The sequence below is a fragment of the Eubalaena glacialis genome, chromosome 16, assembly GCF_028564815.1.
Source record: "Eubalaena glacialis isolate mEubGla1 chromosome 16, mEubGla1.1.hap2.+ XY, whole genome shotgun sequence".
Lineage (NCBI taxonomy): Eukaryota > Metazoa > Chordata > Mammalia > Artiodactyla > Balaenidae > Eubalaena > Eubalaena glacialis.
This window is the reverse complement of record NC_083731.1, coordinates 72,048,393-72,068,417: the sequence shown is the minus strand read 5'-3', so window position 1 is coordinate 72,068,417 and position 20,025 is coordinate 72,048,393. Positions and strand designations below refer to the sequence as shown.

Genomic DNA, 20,025 nt, shown 5'->3' with positions numbered 1-20,025 from the left:
TTTCAAAGATGCTATGGACTGTGAAACTAGGCACTTGATATGAGAAGAGTGTTCAGAATAGTTTATCACATAAAGGCCTTCAGAGACTATATATCTATATTTATTTATTACTAAATAGTTATACGTAGAGATATATTTTATCTTGGCATTAGGGAAACAAGGCAGTCATTCCTTGCACTGGCATAGTAGATGTTACTGCTGAGGGCCAAATATTGCAGCTGCCACTGCAGTGCAGTACCAGTAGGGGGCCAGAGTAGTGCTAGAAAGTGAAAAAAAGATTGATGGTCTCAGCTTTGAGAGATTGCTCTGACATTTTGGAAATACAGCCAATGGGCAGAGATGTCACCTAAATTTTGTAATTCAAGCTTCCTCCTTCCTAAAATAAGCAGAAGGAGGAGATGGAAGCAGAGTTAGAGTAAGAGAGAGAACAGACTAATGAGGAAGCTTTGTTATCTTGCTGAAGTTAAGAACTTTTAAAGAGTTCCAAATTTGGCCAAGGATTAGCAATTAATGGACAATTGGAAATGTGTTTTCATTCTATCAATTAACCCCTATTTCAGTGCAACTTGGACACCTCTAAAGCATTTGTCCTCTGGCATTTCTTCTATATTCTGCTTTTATGAAAGCAATTTGAATATCTTTAAGCAAGTTCCAGGGCCACGATGTTAATTCTGTCTGAAATGGGAGTTATGAGAAGAACTAGAGATATCTATGGTACATGGATAGCATGACAAACTCCTAAGATAATAAATAGATTCTTTCCTTTGGGGCTCCCTTTTTGGCATAAGACTATTGAAGAAAAGTCAAATGTTATTCCTGGGCTACCTGAAGTTGTAGCTGTGGTATTTTGTACCTATACTGTAATCTTTAGGAAAAGAGAAAAATAGAGAAACAAAAGCATAGATGAGAAGTGTGGAGAAAAAAGACAGTGAATGGAAGCAACCTAAGTGTCCATCGACAGATGAATGGCTAAAGAAGATGTGGCATGTGTATACAATGGAATATTACTCAGCCATAAAAAGAAACAAAATTGAGTTATTTGTAGTGAGGTGGATGGACCTAGAGTCTGTCATACAGAGTGAAGTAAGTCAGAAAGAGAAAAACAAATACCGTATGCTAACACATATATATGGAATCTAAAAAAAAAAAAAAAGGTTCTCATGAACCTAGGTGCAGGACAGGAATAAAGACCAGACAGAGAATAGACTTGAGGACATGGGGAGGGGAAGAGTAAGCTGGGATGAAGTAAGAGTGTAACATTGACATATATACACTACCAGATGTAAAATAGCTAGCTAGTGGGAAGCAGCTGCATGGCACAGGGAGATCAGCTTGGTGCTTTGCGACTACCTAGAGGGGTGGGATAGGGAGGGTGGGAGAGAGACGCAAGAGGGAGAGGATATGGGGATATACGTATGCATGTAGCTGATTCACTTTGTTATACAGCAGAAACTAACACAACACTGTAAAGCAATTATACTCCAATAAAGATGTTTAAAAAAAAAAAACAAAACAGCGAGAGTAAGAGGTGAATACCACTTAAAAAAAAAAACCTGTAGTTACCCAAATTAGCAAAATTATAACAATAGGTTCACAGTACTTGTTAGCATATTCAACATATACATATACATATATTTTACAGTGGTGAAAGTAATAGTCATTTTTGCTTTAACACTTGTTTTGAAAACACAAACTTGTTCCAATATGATTGATATATTAGGAAACATTTGAGCATAATGCAGATTTCTCATTTGCTTTTGTACAGTTTTACGAATGCAGAAAAACACCCAGCTGAACCAAGCCATGGAGAAGTGCACAAAACATAAGCCATGGAGAAATGCACAAAACATAGACATGCACACACCTCAAGCATGTACTAGCTATCTCTGTGTACCACATGTTATATGAGTCACATTCATCCACGTTTGGTGTTACAACTCTCCAGCTGATTTCAGATAATCCTATTTCCACTATTTTGAAATAATTCACAAGCTATAAGTCTCCTAACATCCACCGCCACAAGCAAAATGTCAGGTCTTTTTCAAGGAAAACTACCATATTTATTGTGGTATTTATGTATTTTTTTAAACCACTTAACATGTGTAAAAGTGTGCTACTATTTTTATTAGGTTCCTACTTTAAGAGAAAAAATACGTCTCTGATGAAATTTTTGAGTATTGAGCTCCAACCCTGTTTTCCCCACAATTCCTGTGGTTCTTATTGCATGATATTGCATAGCATGGAGATTTTTAGGAACACTTACCTCATTTTGTAGCAAAACTGACTGTACATGTTCATTATAGAACATTTGGAAAACACAAGAATATATGAATGTAATCACTGGTGTTCCAACTAATGTTAACATTTGGTATTGTTTCCATGTCCAAATAGAAGGAAATATTTATGTAAAAAATAGAACAAAAATTGGGGGCTCGTATTCTTTACTAAGTTTAGCATCTTGGATTTTTAAAACTTGATATTATGCAATAAATATATCCCCATTTCTTTAAATGTTCTTAAACAACTTGACCATGATATTCTGTATTAATGAATGAACCCTGCTCGATATTCAGTAGGCATGCTGAATGGCCTGCAACTATGCTGGTTGTTTGGACATCTGCTTTGGTTGGCCAATACCCATGCCACATGGAACCCAATGATTATAATCAATCACATACTTTGGACTTTAGTTTTGGGGGTTTCTGCTATAAGTAGTGTAATAAATATCCCTATATATTCTTCCTTGCATACTTATTATTCTTAGAATAAATTTGTAGACATTGAATTACTAAATAAAAAGGAATATGAATATTTTAAGCCTTTTGCAACTTATTGTTAATATCCCTACAGGAAAAAGTTATGTTAATTTACACTCTGTGTTAAAGTACTAGAGTTCTTGTTTTATTTTACCCTCACCAACCTTAGAAGTGTAATTAAAGCAAACACAAAAACAAACTTTATTATCTATGTAGGTAACTACAGTGTTATTGATCAGGAGAGAAGAATGTGGGGGAAATAGAGGCTGACCCCTTTCTATAGGGAGTTAAATATCGAAGTGGACCATGGGAAGTAGAGTGATGGATAGAACTGATAAATAGGAATTTATTTAAGTAATGAGTGTACTAGGCTAAGAGGTCTTTAAGAAAATGCACGCAAGGTAAGGGTGAAAGGCGGCTATAAAATTTCTGCCTTCTTGCAATAAAAAATGCTGAATGACCCAATGATATGAGTAAAGTAGAAAAAAAAGGCGGGGCAGGGGGAGAATGTCTTATTTAAGACCTTCCAGACATCACTTCCAATTGCCAGATTTTAAGCCACCCTTCTCATGATAATGATATTGTAAATAAGAAAAGTCACAGGTTAATGAAATGAATCATAATCATTCAAGTGGAGCAATATGTGATTTTGCAGAGCTCCACCTGGGTAGAATTTGAGTCAAAGGAATTTGAGTAAGAGATAATGAGCTCATATGGAAAAGGATAACTAAAAAGGCATATACAGATCCTGAGAGCTTAAGAACTTCCTAAGCATTATGCCTGCGTATTTGTCTCTTCAGTGTGATCACAGCCATGAGCTAAATTAGTTTGAGCAAAAGTAAGGAGGCACAAAGTGTGAGAAAGATATGATTAGAATCTAGGAGAAGCCCGAAAACCCGAGCATCTTTTTCTACTTCTGCCTTGTGGCGCAGTCAACCCCGGAATACAGAGCAATCTAATGGGATGCGGCCTGGGTGTAAGGGGAGGTTCCCCCGTTTTTTTGGAAGAAGAGACCAAGAAGGAAGCATTTTAACCTGGGGACTTGAGTAATGGGCGGACCAAGGAAGCTGGTTAGAGACAAAAATCACAATAGATTCAACAGTTTCTGGCTTTGATGAGTAGAAGACAAAAGGCAGAGTGATTAAAAGCCAAATGATAATCCAAGACAGTTGTATTGTCAAAGAAATTCAAGCCTGAGAAATAAAGTTCTGTCATCCCTTGGCAACTCCCAGACCCCTAAATCTGGCCCCCAAACAGGTAGACTGGCTTCAGCAGGAGAGCTGTCAGTCATGAACCATCCACAATGACCCTCTCAAATGTGACGTTGGAGGACAATTGATAGGAAGGATTCTCCCAGGGGTTAGAGAGATTAGAACCGGGGGCAACCAGTTTGGTAGCTAAGGAGCTCATTCCCAGGCAGGGAAGCTTGCTCTTCCTGTCCAGCAAAGTATCATACCTATTACAGATGAACGTTTCTTCACTTACCCTTTTTCATGTGGGAGTATTTATTCCTGGTATCCTGTGTTCCTTTTGCCTTGTTTATTAGATGTCCTGGGTGGGTGGGGAAGTAAATTTATAATTGAGCCATAGAATGCTAGACCATAAGGAGCTACTTCAAATTTGATTAAAAAGCATAAAACCAACAGAGATCTTGGAGCTGGATGCAGTACGTAAACACTTTTGAGCAAGGGTAAGTGCACTGTTCCTCACATTTGGAAAACTTCTCCCTGGAGAAATGGCCCAGATCTGGGAGAAAATAAATACAAGGTGAGCCTGCACCATTGTGTTGAACAAGAAAGCAATGCAAGTTCAAAGATTATTGAAACTGTATCAGAAGGACGTAGGAGCTATCTTGAAAGGACTCCCGCTGGCCTAATTTGTGGAAGTTTGAGCAATTGTTTTAGATACCTCTTATATACCATTGCAGATCCTCTAGGACTCAGTTGTCTCATTTCACCTCTATGCAAACCCTCATGCAGGCATAACCTAATAGCTTCATCTCCTGTCATTCTGCAAGCCCTTTGCTACCTGCCGCAGGGCTTCCATGTGGCCACTGCTCTGGGGTCCACTCAGTGCCCAGACCCACACATGTGCAACCAGGAAGAATAGAGGAGTTAAACTCAAATGTAGGGGAGTTAGTACCCTTTGGGGAAAGACTTTGATCAATCCAAGATGAGAACCAGTAGATAAATTCTTCCTCTTCGTTTCCCACCCTCCCACCCCCGAACCCTAGGGGTGATCCTGAAATGCAGTTCATATAGCTTCTAAGAGGTTCAGTCTGATAGATTTAACAGGTGGCCAGCTTGATGATGCATTGTCATATTGGCTGACATATTCCTTCTTTGCTTTATTCCCCTATTCCCTCATTCCTGCTCACTGTGATTGGATTTCTTATTAAAATAGTGTTACATGAGCCTTTTGCTTCAGACCCTGTTTTTGGGGGGCAACCCAGGCTACGAGGACAGCACCAAAAAGAATAATGCCTGTAATTGATTGAAACATATTGAATTTATAAAAATTTTTGAACCTATAGTGATATTCAAGGGAAGAGAAAGACTTCCCCCACCAAAAATCGAATCTCTCATTTGCCACCATTGGAAGTGAATATTACTAGCTTCCTACTCTCAAAATTGGTAATTAAATAAAGAGAATTAAACAATTAGAAGTATAGTTGAGGAGAAGCTCTTCTCTACAAAACAGTGCCAGCCAATATACATAGAAAGAATAGAATTTTTAAAATTACCAGTTTGCAACCCTGGTGAAGTAATTGATTTAGGGAAGGATCACCAATGAATACTAAAATCATTGGAGGAAGCACTGAGAGAGAATTGCATATTTGCAGGTTGAAAAAAATATCAGTCTATATCCTACTAGCTAGTCAAAAAGGGAAATGTCTTTTCAATAAAGAAGTGTGCTATTATTACCCTAACTCAGTCATCAAACATAGATCACTAATAGTGGGACAATGAGACTGTTGCCTCTTGGTGTGATTCATTATGAACTTATCTTGTAAAAAATGTTTATGTTTTATTATGCTTTCAGAGCTAATTTCCTTTTTATAGGAAATACAGGGGATAGAAGAACAAGTTAAATGGCACCACAAAACACATTCTCAAAAGTTTCTGTAACAGAATTGTCTTGGTTTTTTGAAAAGTCCAGAATCAGTTTTTAAAAAGGAAGAGGAGAGAAGGCTTAACAAATTAAAACATTATTCTTAAATAGATCTGGTCTGAAAAAACTATCTTACCCAGAGATCAAATAAATATCAGCATTTTCTCATAACTTTTTTATGGTTTAATGTTTCATTCCTGATAGTGATATTTTTGTCTTTTTTTCTTTGTCAGTCTTGTAAGATGTTGAGCAATTTTATTGATCTTTTCAAATAATCAGGTTTTGTTTCATTGATTTTTTTCATTGTTTTTCTGTTTCTAACTTTATTGATTTCTGCTCTTTATTATTTTCTTGGTTCTGCTTGCTTTGGGCTTAACTCCTCTAGTTTCTTCAGGTGGAAGCTGAGGTCATTAGCTTGAGGCATGCTTTCTTTTCTAATATAAGTGCTAAATGTTAAACACATCTCTCTAAATTCTTTTTTTTTTTTAATTTTATTTATTTATTTATTTATTTATTTATTTATTTATTTATTTATTTATTTATGGCTGTGTTGGGTCTTCATTTATGTGCGAGGGCTTTCTCTAGTTGTGGCAAGTGGGGGCCACTCTTCATCGCGGTGCGCGGGCCTCTCATTACCGCGGCCTCTCACGTTGCGGAGCACAGGCTCCAGACGCGCAGGCTCAGTAATTGTGGCTCACGGGCCTAGTTGCTCCACGGCATGTGGGATCTTCCCAGACCAGGGCTCGAACCCATGTCCCCTGCATTGGCAGGCAGTTTCTCAACCACTGCGCCACCAGGGAAGCCCCTCTAAATTCTTCTTTACCTGCATCCCACAGATTTTGATGTTAGGTTTTCCTTTTCATTCAGTTAAAAATAATTTCTTTTCTTTTCTTTTCCTTTTTAATTTTTGGCCATGCTGCATGGCTTGCAGGATCTTAGTTCCCTGACCAGGGATCAAACCTGGGTCTATGGCAATGAAAGTGCCCAGTCCTAACCACTGGACTGCCGGGGAATTCCCCAAAATAATTTCTAATTTCTGCTTTTATTTCTTCTTTGACCAATAGATTATTTAGTAGTGTGCTATTTCGTTTCCAAATGTTTGGGAATTTCTCATATCTTTTATTATTGATTTCTAAGTTAATGTGATCAGAGAACATATTTTCTATGTTTGTATGTTTGATATATATCAGATCAAATTGGTTTTAGTGCTGTTCAAGTCTTTTATATACTTACTGATTTTCTACTTTTTCTATGAATTATTGAAAGAAGAGTATTTATATCTTGGACTATAGCAGTAGATTTGTATTTTTCTTCTTTCATTTCTCTCAGTTTAATTTTCATTAAATTTAGAAAATTTTTAGTCATTATTTCTTCAAACATTGTTTTCTGTTTCCCCTTTTCTCTTCTCTCCTTTTAGGACTCAAACAATGCATATATTAGGCTGCTTGAAGTTTTCCCATAGTTAGGAATGCTCTGTTAATTTTTTTTTTTTGGTCTTTTTTTTCCCTCAGTGTTTCATTTTGATAACTTCTGTTTTGTCTTCAAGTTTACTAATTATTTCTTCTGCAGTGTCTAATCTGTTCATCCTATTTGGTATAATTTTTATCTCAGAAATTGTAGTTTTAATATTTAGAAATTTGATTTGGGTCTTTTTAATATATTCCAGGGCTCTCCTTAACATACTTATGCTTTTTTATACTTTCTTAAACTTATGGAGTATATTTGTAGTAGCTGTTTTAATGTCTTTTTGTACTAATGCTGTTACTTGTGTCATTTCTGAGTTATTTTCTATTGATTAAGTTTTTCTCCTTATTATGCATGTGTTTTCCTGCTTTTTGCATACCTGGTAATTTTTGACTGGATGCTAAACGTGTGGATTCTATGTTGTTGTGTGCTAGATTTCTAAAAATTTTTAATTCTACTCTAGGATACACTTAAGTTATTTGGAAACAATTTGATCCTCTCAAGCTCACTTGTAAGCTCTATTAGGGGGGGACCAGAACAACCTTTAAGACTAATTTGGTCCTGCTACTGAGGCAATATTTTTCTGAGTACTCAACCCAATCTCCCATTTATTATGAGATTTCTTTACTCTGACTGTTGGGAACATGACCTATTTATTCTCAGTCTGTGTGTGTAGTGGGAATTCTTCAGCCTGCTTCTTTCCAGTGGTTCTTTCCTTGGCCTTGGAGAGTTTTCTCATGGACGTGCACTGATCAGTTCTCAGTGAAGATTTGAGGGGAACTTTTTGCAGATCTCTGGGGCTCTCTTTGCAGCTCTCCCTCTCCGGTATTTTGCGCTGTGAATTTTAGCCACATTGGCCTTCTTGAATTATCAACTCTGTCTTTTGAACTCAGGGAGACTGCCATGCTCTGTTTGGGTTCCCCTTCTTGCTCTGCAGACTGGGGCAATTGTGAAGCTTACCTTTGTTTGTTTCCATTCTCTTAGGGATTACTGGGCTGAGCTGCCTGGTGTCCAGTGTCTGAAAACCATTGTTTTATTAATTCTGTCCAGTTTTTTAATTATGTAAGATAGAAGAGTAAATCTAGTCCCTGTTACTCCATCATAGTTTGAAACAGAAGTCCCTACAATTGTACTTTTAATTCTCTGTCCAAATAATTTTTGAAAGAATGTTCTTTTTTAATTTTCAGGTATTAATAGGGTATTTTTAAAGAACAGTTTGCTTATCTTCTGAAAAATTTAAAAATAACTTCTAGTTTTATTGTGTTGTATTCACAGAATGAAGTTTGCACTATTTCTCCTTTGAAAATTTACTGATGTCTTTGTGGCCTAATATAAGGTCACTTTTTGTGATTTCTTTGTATGCATCTTAAAAAATGGTATTTAGTAGGAATCAAATATAAACATACATTCATATGCAGACAACCTGCTTAATTATGTATTAAATGCCTTGTCTTTATTTTGTGCCTTAGACTCCATCACAGATTGATATAAAGTCTAATTTTAAAGTGACTTTTAAAAAATCAGCCTTATAGTTATTCTAAGTGCTACCCTTACAAATTCTGAACTTCTTCAGTTATACCAGAACTCTTTGAGTATAATCTTAAAAAGATAGTAGGCTCTTAATACCCTTTAGGGTTTGGGGATAATTTCCATTTATTGTTTCTTTAAAAATAGGAAATAAGATTCCAGATTTACAGAACTACTAATTTGAAGTAACAAACAGCAGACTAATCTCTAGTCTTCTTTTATTTATTTATTTATTTTTGGCTGCGTTGGGTCTTCGTTGCTGCACACGGGCTTTCTCTACTTGTGGTGAGCAGGGGCTGCTCTTCGTTGTGGTGCGCAGGCTTCTTACTGTGGTGGCTTCTCTTGTTGCGGAGCACGGGCTCTAGGTGCATGGGCTTCAGTAGTTGCAGCACGCAGGCTCAGTAGTTGTGACTCACGGGCTCTAGAGCACAGGCTCAGTAGTTGTGGCGCACGGGCTTAGTTGCTCCGCGGCATGTGGGATCTTCCCAAACCAAGGATCGAACCTGTGTTCCCTGCATTGGCAAGCGGATTCTCAACCACTGCACCACCAGGGAAGCCCTAGTCTTCTTGATGCCTAATTTTTAGGTGTTAAAATTTCCTTGTAACATATTTAAATTTTTAAACTGTACTTTAAATGAGCCAGATAAAGAAATATATATTTTAAAATAAGTATATATAAGTTAAGGAATATATATTTAATATATATGATATATAGATTAAGAAATAAAGTCAAGATTTATTCGCTTATTTTTTGTAAGGATAAACAACTAAGTACAAATAATTACCTTTCAATTTATTTAAGCTCATATTCTTAGAGATATTTTAGTTCTGCAGAGAGTAAGATTAAAGTAATAATAGGTCTAACAACTATTTCTGTCAGCTCTGTAATTGGGAGATCTGTTAGAAGAGCACAAGACTTTTGATTGGAAACATAGTGGGAGACAGAGAACCTAAAAGTCTTTGGCGCTAAAGAACTGGAACAGAGGACTTCCCTGGTGGCTCAGTGGTTAAGAATCCACCTGCCGATGCAGGGGACACGGGTTCGATCTTTGGTCCAGGAAGATCCCACGTGCCTCGGAGCAACTAAGCCCTTGCACCACAACTACTGAGCCTGCGCTCTAGAGCCCACTGAGCCACAACTACTGAGCCCGCGTGCCACAACTACTGAAGCTGCGTGCCTAGAGCTGGTGCTCCGCAGCAGGAGAAGCTACGGCAATGAGAAGCCCACGCACCGCAGCGAAGAGTAGCCCCCGCTCGCGGCAACTAGAGAAAGCCCGCGCACAGCAACAAAGACCCAACACCAAAAATAAGTTAATTAATTAATTAATTAATTAAAAAAAGAAAACCCCAAAGCAGGCTCTGACTAGCATCCTCACAGAGCTAGCATGTATTCCAAGCTTACCTTTTAACTCCAAAGAATCTAATAAAGGCCATCTAAGCCTGTCACTAGCCATCCCACTCAGCCTTCTACCTAATTCCTCATCCTCAAACCTTGCAGAAAGATCCATAATTTTAAGAAATTTTACTCTATAATTATACATGTATATTAATGAAAAAATGTTTTTTGAAACATTCAGCTTTTAAAATTCTCATTGAAGAGGTATTATGTATCCTGACAAATAGTGCTTGTGTGTGATGGGGTGGGGAGGGAGGGGGAGACATTCTACACCAAATAGTTACGTTTGGTTTGCACATAAATGGTGTAAACTGCTCCATTTAATAGTTTTGGTGTTAATATTTCTCTATGTTCTTTATAATTTCCTTTTTATAACTAAATTGATTCTAAGTTTCAAAATATACCGTATTTTTTAAAAAATTAAGTTTTCACAAAATTAAACTGAAATTAAATTATGAATACTCATTCTAACACCTCCCTTGCTTTTTAGAATCTTCGGATCCGTAGTCAGAGGCGTTATCCATTGTGCCAATGCGCTCCCCCCCCCCCCACCGCCCCCGCCTCCCTTGCTTTTTAAAATCTCAAGATTAAATTAACAATACTTGTGTATTTACTTGCTACACTTTCTTATTATGATTAGGAATAGCATCTTCCCTGGGGAACTAACATATTAGCAAATGAATCTGTTATTATCACTATCAACATGCCTTTGTTATTTAAATTTTTAAACAAGATGGTCAGGCCAATTTAATTTGTTGACAAAACCATGCATGAACAAGTATAGGACTTAAAAGGAAAAAATGTGATGAGAAAAAAATTTTGTTTATCCCTAGACTCTTTTTTTTTTCCTTTGGCCAAGAATTAAATTTGCCTCAACTTAATTGCTTTACGCACATTCTTGTGACATTGCATGATTGGGAAGGAGGAAGAAAAAGAGGGAGCTGTGACTGTGTGGTATGTATCTAAAAGAGTGCATTAGAGGAGGAGAGGAGAACGCATAAGCAAGCTGGTTTGACCAGAAACAGAACTGCCTGTGACAGATTAAGAGACAAGCAAGGCTTGGAATCTGAGAGCAAGCAAAGAGAGTGGAAATTTACAGCTGCCCTGTGTGAGTGTTCAGTGATCATTTTCTGCTAACTTTTTCCGGTGGTAACTTACTCTTCAAAGAGGCAGACAGAAAGTCAAGACAGGATTGTGGAAACTCTTCTCTGCCACTCTTTGGTAATAGGAGGCACCCTCTATTAAATGGAAGATAAAGGCTACTTCATCTGAAGTGCTTTGAGCCCCAGAGAGAGCTGTCTTCAGCACCTCACCACGTGTCTACTTTTCGTTGCTTAGGCGAGCCTAGGCTTTTCTGTAACATTTGGTGAGTATCAACCAGGTTACTTATAATGGTTCACAGAGATGGAGTTAATATGATAACCTTTAGTTTAGTTGAGGTTTTACAGTTATTGCTTATATTTTCATTTTAAACTGTGCTGTTACCTTGTTTCTTTGTGCATGATAAACTGCTGTTACTAGGAGAGGTTTTAAAAAACAACTATAAAACAATACTTCTCTGTTGCCTAAGGCACTTGAATCATTACCAACTATTCCGTGTCCATGGAATATCTTATTTTGGAAATGGGTTTTTATTTACAAAGAGTTTCCAAAAATAAAATAGTGGCAGGATACCATTTTTCATGTTTCTCTTTCAACTGAATAAAAATTCAAAAGTTACCTCGTTCTGTCTATTTTCAGTAAATTTAAAATAATCATTGTGATGTTTGATATTATCAATATTATAAATTACAGCATTCCCTCATAATTCAATTAGAAATGTTAATGATGCCATTAAATAAAGGGATATGTAATTTGAATGTTGAATGCTTCTGTTAGATCCAATAAGCGACACATGATTTTTTTCAAAGTTCTGGAGTGAAAATAAAAATTAGACAATTTACATATCAAATTTACCATTTGATACAAAATGAATGCACATTTCAAATTAAGGAATAAGGCAGTTATTTTGTTCTTATAGCTGGCACCAAACTCTTATATAATATTGTTGTTCTGCTGAAGAACTATTTTAACCAGATGCATATATGTATGTAAGCAATAGAGAAGAGAAAAAAGAAAAAACTCTTAAAATATATATTCACATTCCAATAAAAACTTCATTTGTACAATCTTAACATGGGAGATTGTATGCTAATTTTGTATATGTTTTTTTAAAGGCATCGATGGAAGGCATGTAATCGTTCTTCTGTGTAAGAAGGAAGTATATATTGTTAGCTGCAAAAGTGAGTCATTGCTTAAAGATGCATCATTCTAAGCAATGTTTCTAGTTTGCCAGCCTCAAAAAAGATGTCCTAGTTATTGATTCAAGTGAGTCCTTTAAGGCAGAACAACTTAGCAGAAATGAAAACTTAAGCAGGGTGTCAATGAACCTATTAAAAGGGTTTGTACTCTAGATATAATGTAAAACGACTGTACTCTCTCTAATATTTCCTGTATGTGTGCAGAAGCCTGTAGAACAGGTTTTGTTTTGTGGAGTTTTTTTAACTTATTGACCAGTGTCTAAAAAGAAACTTGGCTTGTCTGTGAAAACCTTTTCAGGACTAGTATCTTATACTTGAAGTCAAAAGTAAATACAATAGAGTTTATATCACAAACCAAATTTTACTTCTTTACAGAATTTCCGACACTCAGTCCTTAGACTGATGGAAGATTTGCACATAGCTTCACAATCTTCCGAATAATTTTTTATTTTAAACTAGTAATTCATTGATATTATCTTAGTAGTGGCACCATTTCTTAAGCCTATAGGATTGTAAATATAGAAATAAAAAATAAGCCATCCCCAATTTCGAAGTGTTTCGTACCTTAGAAGTTTATTTGTTAGTGGGTTGTTGGGAATTTGGGAACCATCTTCTCTGGGAAACAATTTAACAAATAATGATTGCTTGGTGTTTATTATAGCCTAAGTTTATATTTCACTTACACAATAGAAAAACCATCGCCACCCTGAAAAATATTAGAAAATCAATTACAGTGATGAAACTAAATATAAAAACAATTACAGGTTGAATAAGACATTATTTTTCCTAAATATTAATACTTGAAGAAAAGCAGTATGTTTATAAACAGCATTTCTAGGTACTTTTATGAGCTTCCAAGATTAATTGCACTGTTTATGAGATCTAATCTTATATTAAAATCAGTGATTTTTCTTTTCCTTGCTACAGGAATATTTCTAGCCATTGCTTTTATGCTTATCAGCCATTTCTGAGATCTAGCCCAGTGTCTGGCATATAAGTAGGTACCTAATAAATAGTTACCAGATAGGGACTGAACTCTTTCTTTGGTTTACAAAAATGGAACTGAGTAGTTTTTCCAAGGTACCCCAAAAAGGAAAGGGGTTTAGGGGCACACAGTTTTCATTACAAGAAAGAGAGGGCCTGTCAAGAATTGAATTTTAAGAAGCAAACAAAGCAATAGTAGTACAGAATAGGCCTAACTGTTAAGAGAAAAAGAGAAGACTGTGGTGTAACTTGGGGGTAATCCTGAATGAGTAGGGATGGTGATGAGGGGAGGCAATTTACAGGCTTGGTATCTTGAGTACATGGGACATTCTGAAGTAAGGTGTCAACTTTAACTCAGAAGAATTATGTATTTGCATATGTGTACTAGGACCCATATGAAGAAATGTGGCCTATTCGGAAAACTCAAATTAGGTCTATCCAAATTAAGTTTAGTTACACTGGCCCTAAAAGTTTCTCTACAATAATGGATAATAATCTGGAAAAAATATATATATAGATATAACTGAATCACTTTGCTGTATACCTGAAACCAACACAATATTGTAAATCAACTATACTTCAATTTTTAAAAAAAAGTCTCTCTAAAAGGCCAAGATATAAAATGTTAAAGTTAGTACTGCAGTAAACATATGTAATGAAATAAACAATACAATGAATGCAGATTATACTTAGATGATTTTTAGTGGCAGAAAAACCTTTCCATTTGATCAAAAAATACTTTCCATGTTCTATTTCAAATCATATTTTAAAAGTAATGATTTTGAGTAGTCCCAAGTGGCATATAATAGGTGCTTAATAAATATTTGTTGAATGATTGAATGAAATAATGTGGAATAGTTTGGACAATTTTCCATTTCTGAGGTATGGATGTCTGTGTACATGCATGTATAGATTTATAATGCAGCTTAAAGGTAATATTTAGCTGAGATTCCCTTAACAAGGAAAAAATCTATATTAGCATGCTTTTTAATTATGGACATACTTGTGTTCCACTGGTAATTAAAATAGTTGGTTTAAGATGAAATCTTTACTGCTTCTAAATGAAATAATAAATATTTTAATTTTATGACTTATATGTCTTAAATTTCCAGCAGAAACTCATCTAGTCTCTTCCAGCTGTGGAAGGATGAGAGGTCATATTAACTTACCCATCCAGAAGAACTTTACAATCCTGGAAGTCTATAGGATGAGAGATAACTTCAGCTAAATCACATTCATCTTTACTCTCCCATGTTAATGTTTTATAGATTGAGAGTTCATAGATAGGCGCAGGGCTTACTGAAGCTATGAAATGGTTGTATTTCACACTGTAACTATAAACTTTGCCTTAATACCAGTAACAGTATCTAACCAAAATTTGATGATTATTTTGTATATGTATGTGCTTACAAGAAAGACACCCCCCCCAAAAAAAAAGAATTACAAGTTTCCCTTGATAATTCTGTTGTGAAAAATAGCCATTTGTGAATTTCAGTGAGAACTGATGCTTTGATTACACTTCCTAGTCTTTGAGAATACTGACCTAGCTTCAGTTCTCTGCTATAAATTGAGATTATGAAATTCAAATGTAAAATTATTATCCATTGACAATCTTTATTAGCTAATAGATGTAGAAAATTTTAACTCCAACAAATGACTGGAGCTGTCAACAGAAACATTACGGTGAATGAAGTTTCTGGTTGTTTTTCCTGGAACAGTAGTCTAGTAAGTTAATATTTATAATAATAAATTGGTAGTTGTATGTCTTCCTAATTTCATAAACTAGTTCTATTTTTAAATTGTTTCAGTGGTTACAATACATTAGAATTAAGGAGCAATTCCCAAGGACATGGGTTTTTTTCTTGTAAAAGAGTTTTTATTCTGATGTAAGTCTGATCAAGGCTTCCAAATGAGTAAGGGTGCATAAAACACTTCTTACAAGTTTTTCATTTCTATGTAAATTGTTCATTTTTGAAAATGGTGCTCCCTCAAACTCTGTTAACAAAACTTATAAAAACAGGTTCATTCGTAGTCATTTTGAACTGAGAAAAAGGATGATCAGTGAAAGTTCTTATTTATACTTTGTCCAGTGATTTTCACTCGTTTCTATAGGTTTTCAAGTACAAAATGCAGTTGTGGTGTCTTCTAATTACATCTAGGAAGTATATTTTAAAATGGAATGGTTGAGGGATAGCGGGCATTGATTGGAAGGTACTTTGACATATGTAATATGTTTTATAATGGATTTGATATCATAACATATATAACAATAATGATATGCTTTGTAATTTATTATATCTGTGAAAGTAATCAATGATTTTGTGGTGGGAAGAGGCCTATTTGGGATGCAACAAATACAGTAGAACTTTTAGGTGTACTTTTTTTTATTTTAAAGTTTACATTCAATGAAATGTACCCATTTTAAGAGAACAGTTCACTGAATATCGACAAATACATGTACTCATGTAATCTCCATCCCATTGATTTTTAAAAATGAACCTTATTGGCCCAATTATCTGCCATAGGTGTACTTTTTGATTGCATTATTTCTATCTGTGAGTCCTATTTGGAATAAAAGATAAAAGAATGGTAATTACTGAACTTTCCTGAAATTTATTTTAATGTGATGGTTTAACTTTTTTAGTTTGAGCGAAGGTACCTGTGACTAAGTTTAAATTAGCAAGCTCTATGAAAGACTTTTGTAAATGTTCCTTTCTTACTTATTGTTCATTGTAAAATAACTATATGAAGGAAAACAAGGCTCATTTTTGAGTTGACTTTCTTACAATAAGTTAGCAGTTTGGTTATGCTTTTTATGGTTTTACCTATAGAAATCTTGAGACTTCTCTTGTCTTCAGTGATAAATTTCCCACTCCCTTAAGCTTTCGTGGAAAATCTTTGAAATGAAAGCTATTATTGAACGGCACATTTAGAGGTTAGACATAAAGGCCTAGAGATACTCATTAGCCACCTACAGATAGACATTTATTCCCCTTTAAAATACTTTAAGGGATAACAGTGAGGGTATTTAATGCCCCAAATGACCTCTTCTCCTAGCTTCCCTTTCCCTGTCCCCCTTCAAACACACTCCTCTCCACTTACGTCACTGAACATGTTCAGATGAGGCATTTGAGTGATTGACTTTGGGTCATCTTTAGAGGCACTCACACATAAGTTAGGAATATGAAGTATTCTACTGTGTCTTAGGAAAGGGAATGCTGCCAAGCTGCCAAAATCTACTAAAAATCTACAGGGCCTGAGTTCCCTGGGAGCAGAGCTGAAGAATTTTTTTTGGCTTTCTCTCCAGAATCTGAGCCAAGTGCTACTCTTAATGAAATTTCATAGCCAAAGTAACAGAAATCATATTTGTTTGACTAGTGCTTTGAAAAGACATGATGATCAGATATTCCACAGTTTGAACTTTAAAAAACGGTTATTTAGTCATTGAAAGTATCATTTATGAGAAGGTGTTTCCATTGTAAAAACATTTGCATGATCTATTGAACAAAGTTTGGGGACAAAAGAGAAAATTTGAAGGAAGAAGAAAACTAAGTATTTATAAGCCAACTACCCAGAGGCAATCACTGTTAACTTTTTAAAATTATTTTTTCTATGCATAGGTTTTGTGTATTTGTGGTTTTGTTTGCTTTTACATAGTTGTAGTTATGCTCTATATTATGGGATGGTGTTTTTTTAACATGTACATTTTATTTCACATTCTTTGTAAACATTTTCATAGCCATATACTATATTTCATCAAATCTAAGAAGCCATTAGTTGTAAGGCATATACTCTTGTACCACTAAGAAAGAAAAAAAACAAAAACAAAAAAATCCCCTGCCAGTTAGTGTAAGGTCCCATCAATTGTAAGACACATGCACATTTTAGAGATGTTAAAATGTGGGAAAAAAAGTTATAAAGGTAACCTTTATTAGTTTATTTTCTTAGGACAGATTGATAGAAGCAGAATTACTAAAGTCAGAGGTTGTGAATATTTAAAGGCTCTAGATCCATATTGCCAAATTATTGTCCAATTTATACTCCCACCAGTAAGAAAAGAGAGGGCCTGTTGCATCTCACCATCAATAGAATTGAATTTTCTCAAAACAACAACAAAAAACTTTGTTATATGATGGGCAAAATAGTCCTTCACTTTAAGTTTGCATTTTTCCATTATAGAGAATAAACATTTACTATGTGTTTAACTGTATTTCCTCCTTTGCAGTTTTCTAATATCTATGCATTATTTCTTAATGATTTTCTTATTTGTCTTAGATCTCCTTTTATAATGATATTAGCCCTCTGTCTTTCATATTCATATCACAGAATTCTCTTATTTGTTGTTTGCCTACAATGTTTTTATTATTTTATCCATAAAAATTCAAAACAATTTATTAGATTTGTAACATATTTATATTAACTGATATGTCAGTCTTTTTTTTTTTTTTGAGATTTATTTCATCACTTCTAAAATTGGAGACATTATTTTACATCCAGAAGTTTGAAAGTCACTTATAGTAACATCTGTATCTGGCCTCTTTTGTTCCATTGGTCTGTTTTTCTTGTGTCACTGTTTCACTTATAGCACTTGATAACACTTTTAATTTCATTCCCTTGTAAGAAATCTTCCTTTTTAAAACTCGTTATCCTTGTGAGTTTTTTTTGGTATTCTTGGCTTAATTTAGTTACTAAAAACTTTTTTGGACTTGTGACTGGAATTGTATCAAATTATGGACTTTAGGATTATTGACATTTTAATAATATTCAGTTTTTCTATTCAAAACCAAAATAGGTTTTTCTATTCGGTTCTTTTCTTAGTTACATGGGTTTATTCCCCACTATTCTATTTATATTTCAGGAAAGAAGAAATGTGCGCATTATAGATAATACAGAAAAACATCAAGATGAAAAAATTTTAGATGTATCACAAATCTCATTCAGATAATACCATTAACATTAGCTGAGCCACATTCCAGAAGTAGTTCTGTGGCTGTATACAATTTAAAGGGTGGCTTGCTGAAGGATTGAGTAGACAAATAGACACATCTTGTACATCTTTAAGTACATCTTTCATTTGTTCGTTTTCTACTTCAGGAACGGTAATTATCCTTACGTTGGATTATCACTGTCGATTTTCCACAGTGATGGATTCTTTATTTTTAACTTTTTACTTTGCGATAACTAAAGATTCACATGCAGTTATAAGAAACAATACAGAGAGATCCTGTATACCCTTCATCTAGTTTCCCCCTGTAATGACATCTTGCATACTAATTAGCAGGTAGTGAATTAATGGATAATGATCAGCACTTTTAAAAAAAATAATGTAGGATAGAACAGATAGAACAGAATGGAATCTATCCAGAGGTCAAGTATTGTTTCATGAAACAATTGTACAATCATTTATACATTCCTTTGCTCTGGATCACAATATAAAATGCATTTCTTACTACAAGTCACTATTTAAGAAGTTGAAACCACTGCCCTAGAGAAATTCTCATACAAATGTATAAGTAGACCGGCAAAAGAATCTGTGTTATGATTATGCGTGCAATAATAAACAATCGAAAACAATTAGAACTCGGAGAACTGATAAATAAATTGTGGTATAGTCATACAGTGGGCTGCTATACAGCACGTAAGATAAACGTGAGATTTGTGTATTAACACAAATAAATCTCTTAAACACAGTGTTGAGGGAGAAAAAAAGAAACTGGCCATGTAATACCATTTCTATAACGCTTTAAAGCATACACAACAATATCACATATTGTCTGTAATATTAGTAGAAGTGTGAAAGCATGTATAGGTAAGGGTACATGATAAATAGGTACAGTATGAGCCAGAGGGAAATGGGATCAGAAAATTGTACCAAGGGTGTTGCTTTAGTTGTTTTATTTTTTAAGCTGGGTGGTAAATAGACAGGAACTTGTTACATTGTTCTCTATTTCTTCTTCTAGATGCCCTAAATATTTTATTTAAACTAAATTAAATTAAAATACCTAGGGGAAAAAGTCCTGTTGAAGCGTTTTGATTAGCTTGATGGTGTCACAATCCATTTGTGAGCCAATTGCTGTAGCCAGGGCAGTGGAAGGAATACTCTGGCCCCGCCTGGGTCATGTTCCCACCCTTTTGGTAGGGTTGGGTGGAAAGGAGAGCAGACAGGTCTAGCACCAGAAAAAACAGGCACCAAAAAGTACCAGAGATTTTCTTTTTCTTTTACTTTCCTGATTCAGTTATTTCTAATTCTATTGTTATTTCCATCATTCTTTTCTTGAGATTTTTGAGGCAGTTTCCTTTTTAACTTATTTAGTTGAATCCTTATTTATTTTTATTCCCACATGAATGAATTGTAGATTTACACCCTCCCAAATGTTCTGCCAGCAATATCAAGGCTCCCTTTCAAGAACTATTTCTGGCTTTTAGCATTTATTTTCCTGAACTCTTGTGGGTTTGACTCCATCTCATCTTTTTGTAAAAATTTTAG

The 20,025-nt window shown here is 35.1% G+C and overlaps 1 protein-coding gene across 4 annotated transcripts in view; it reads left to right on the top strand.

Moving 5' to 3' along the window:
* The window catches only part of CAB39L (calcium binding protein 39 like), a 95,089-nt gene that overhangs the window by 25,166 nt on the left and 49,898 nt on the right, over positions 1–20,025 (top strand). Inside the window, exon 1 of one of the 4 annotated variants that reach the window (XM_061170668.1) lies at positions 11,567–11,620. The exons of the other annotated variants lie outside the window; for them this stretch is intronic. The gene's annotated coding sequence lies outside the window, so the exon portion shown is untranslated. Of the gene's footprint in view, positions 1–11,566; positions 11,621–20,025 lie in introns of those variants that run through there. 4 annotated transcript variants of the gene reach the window in all.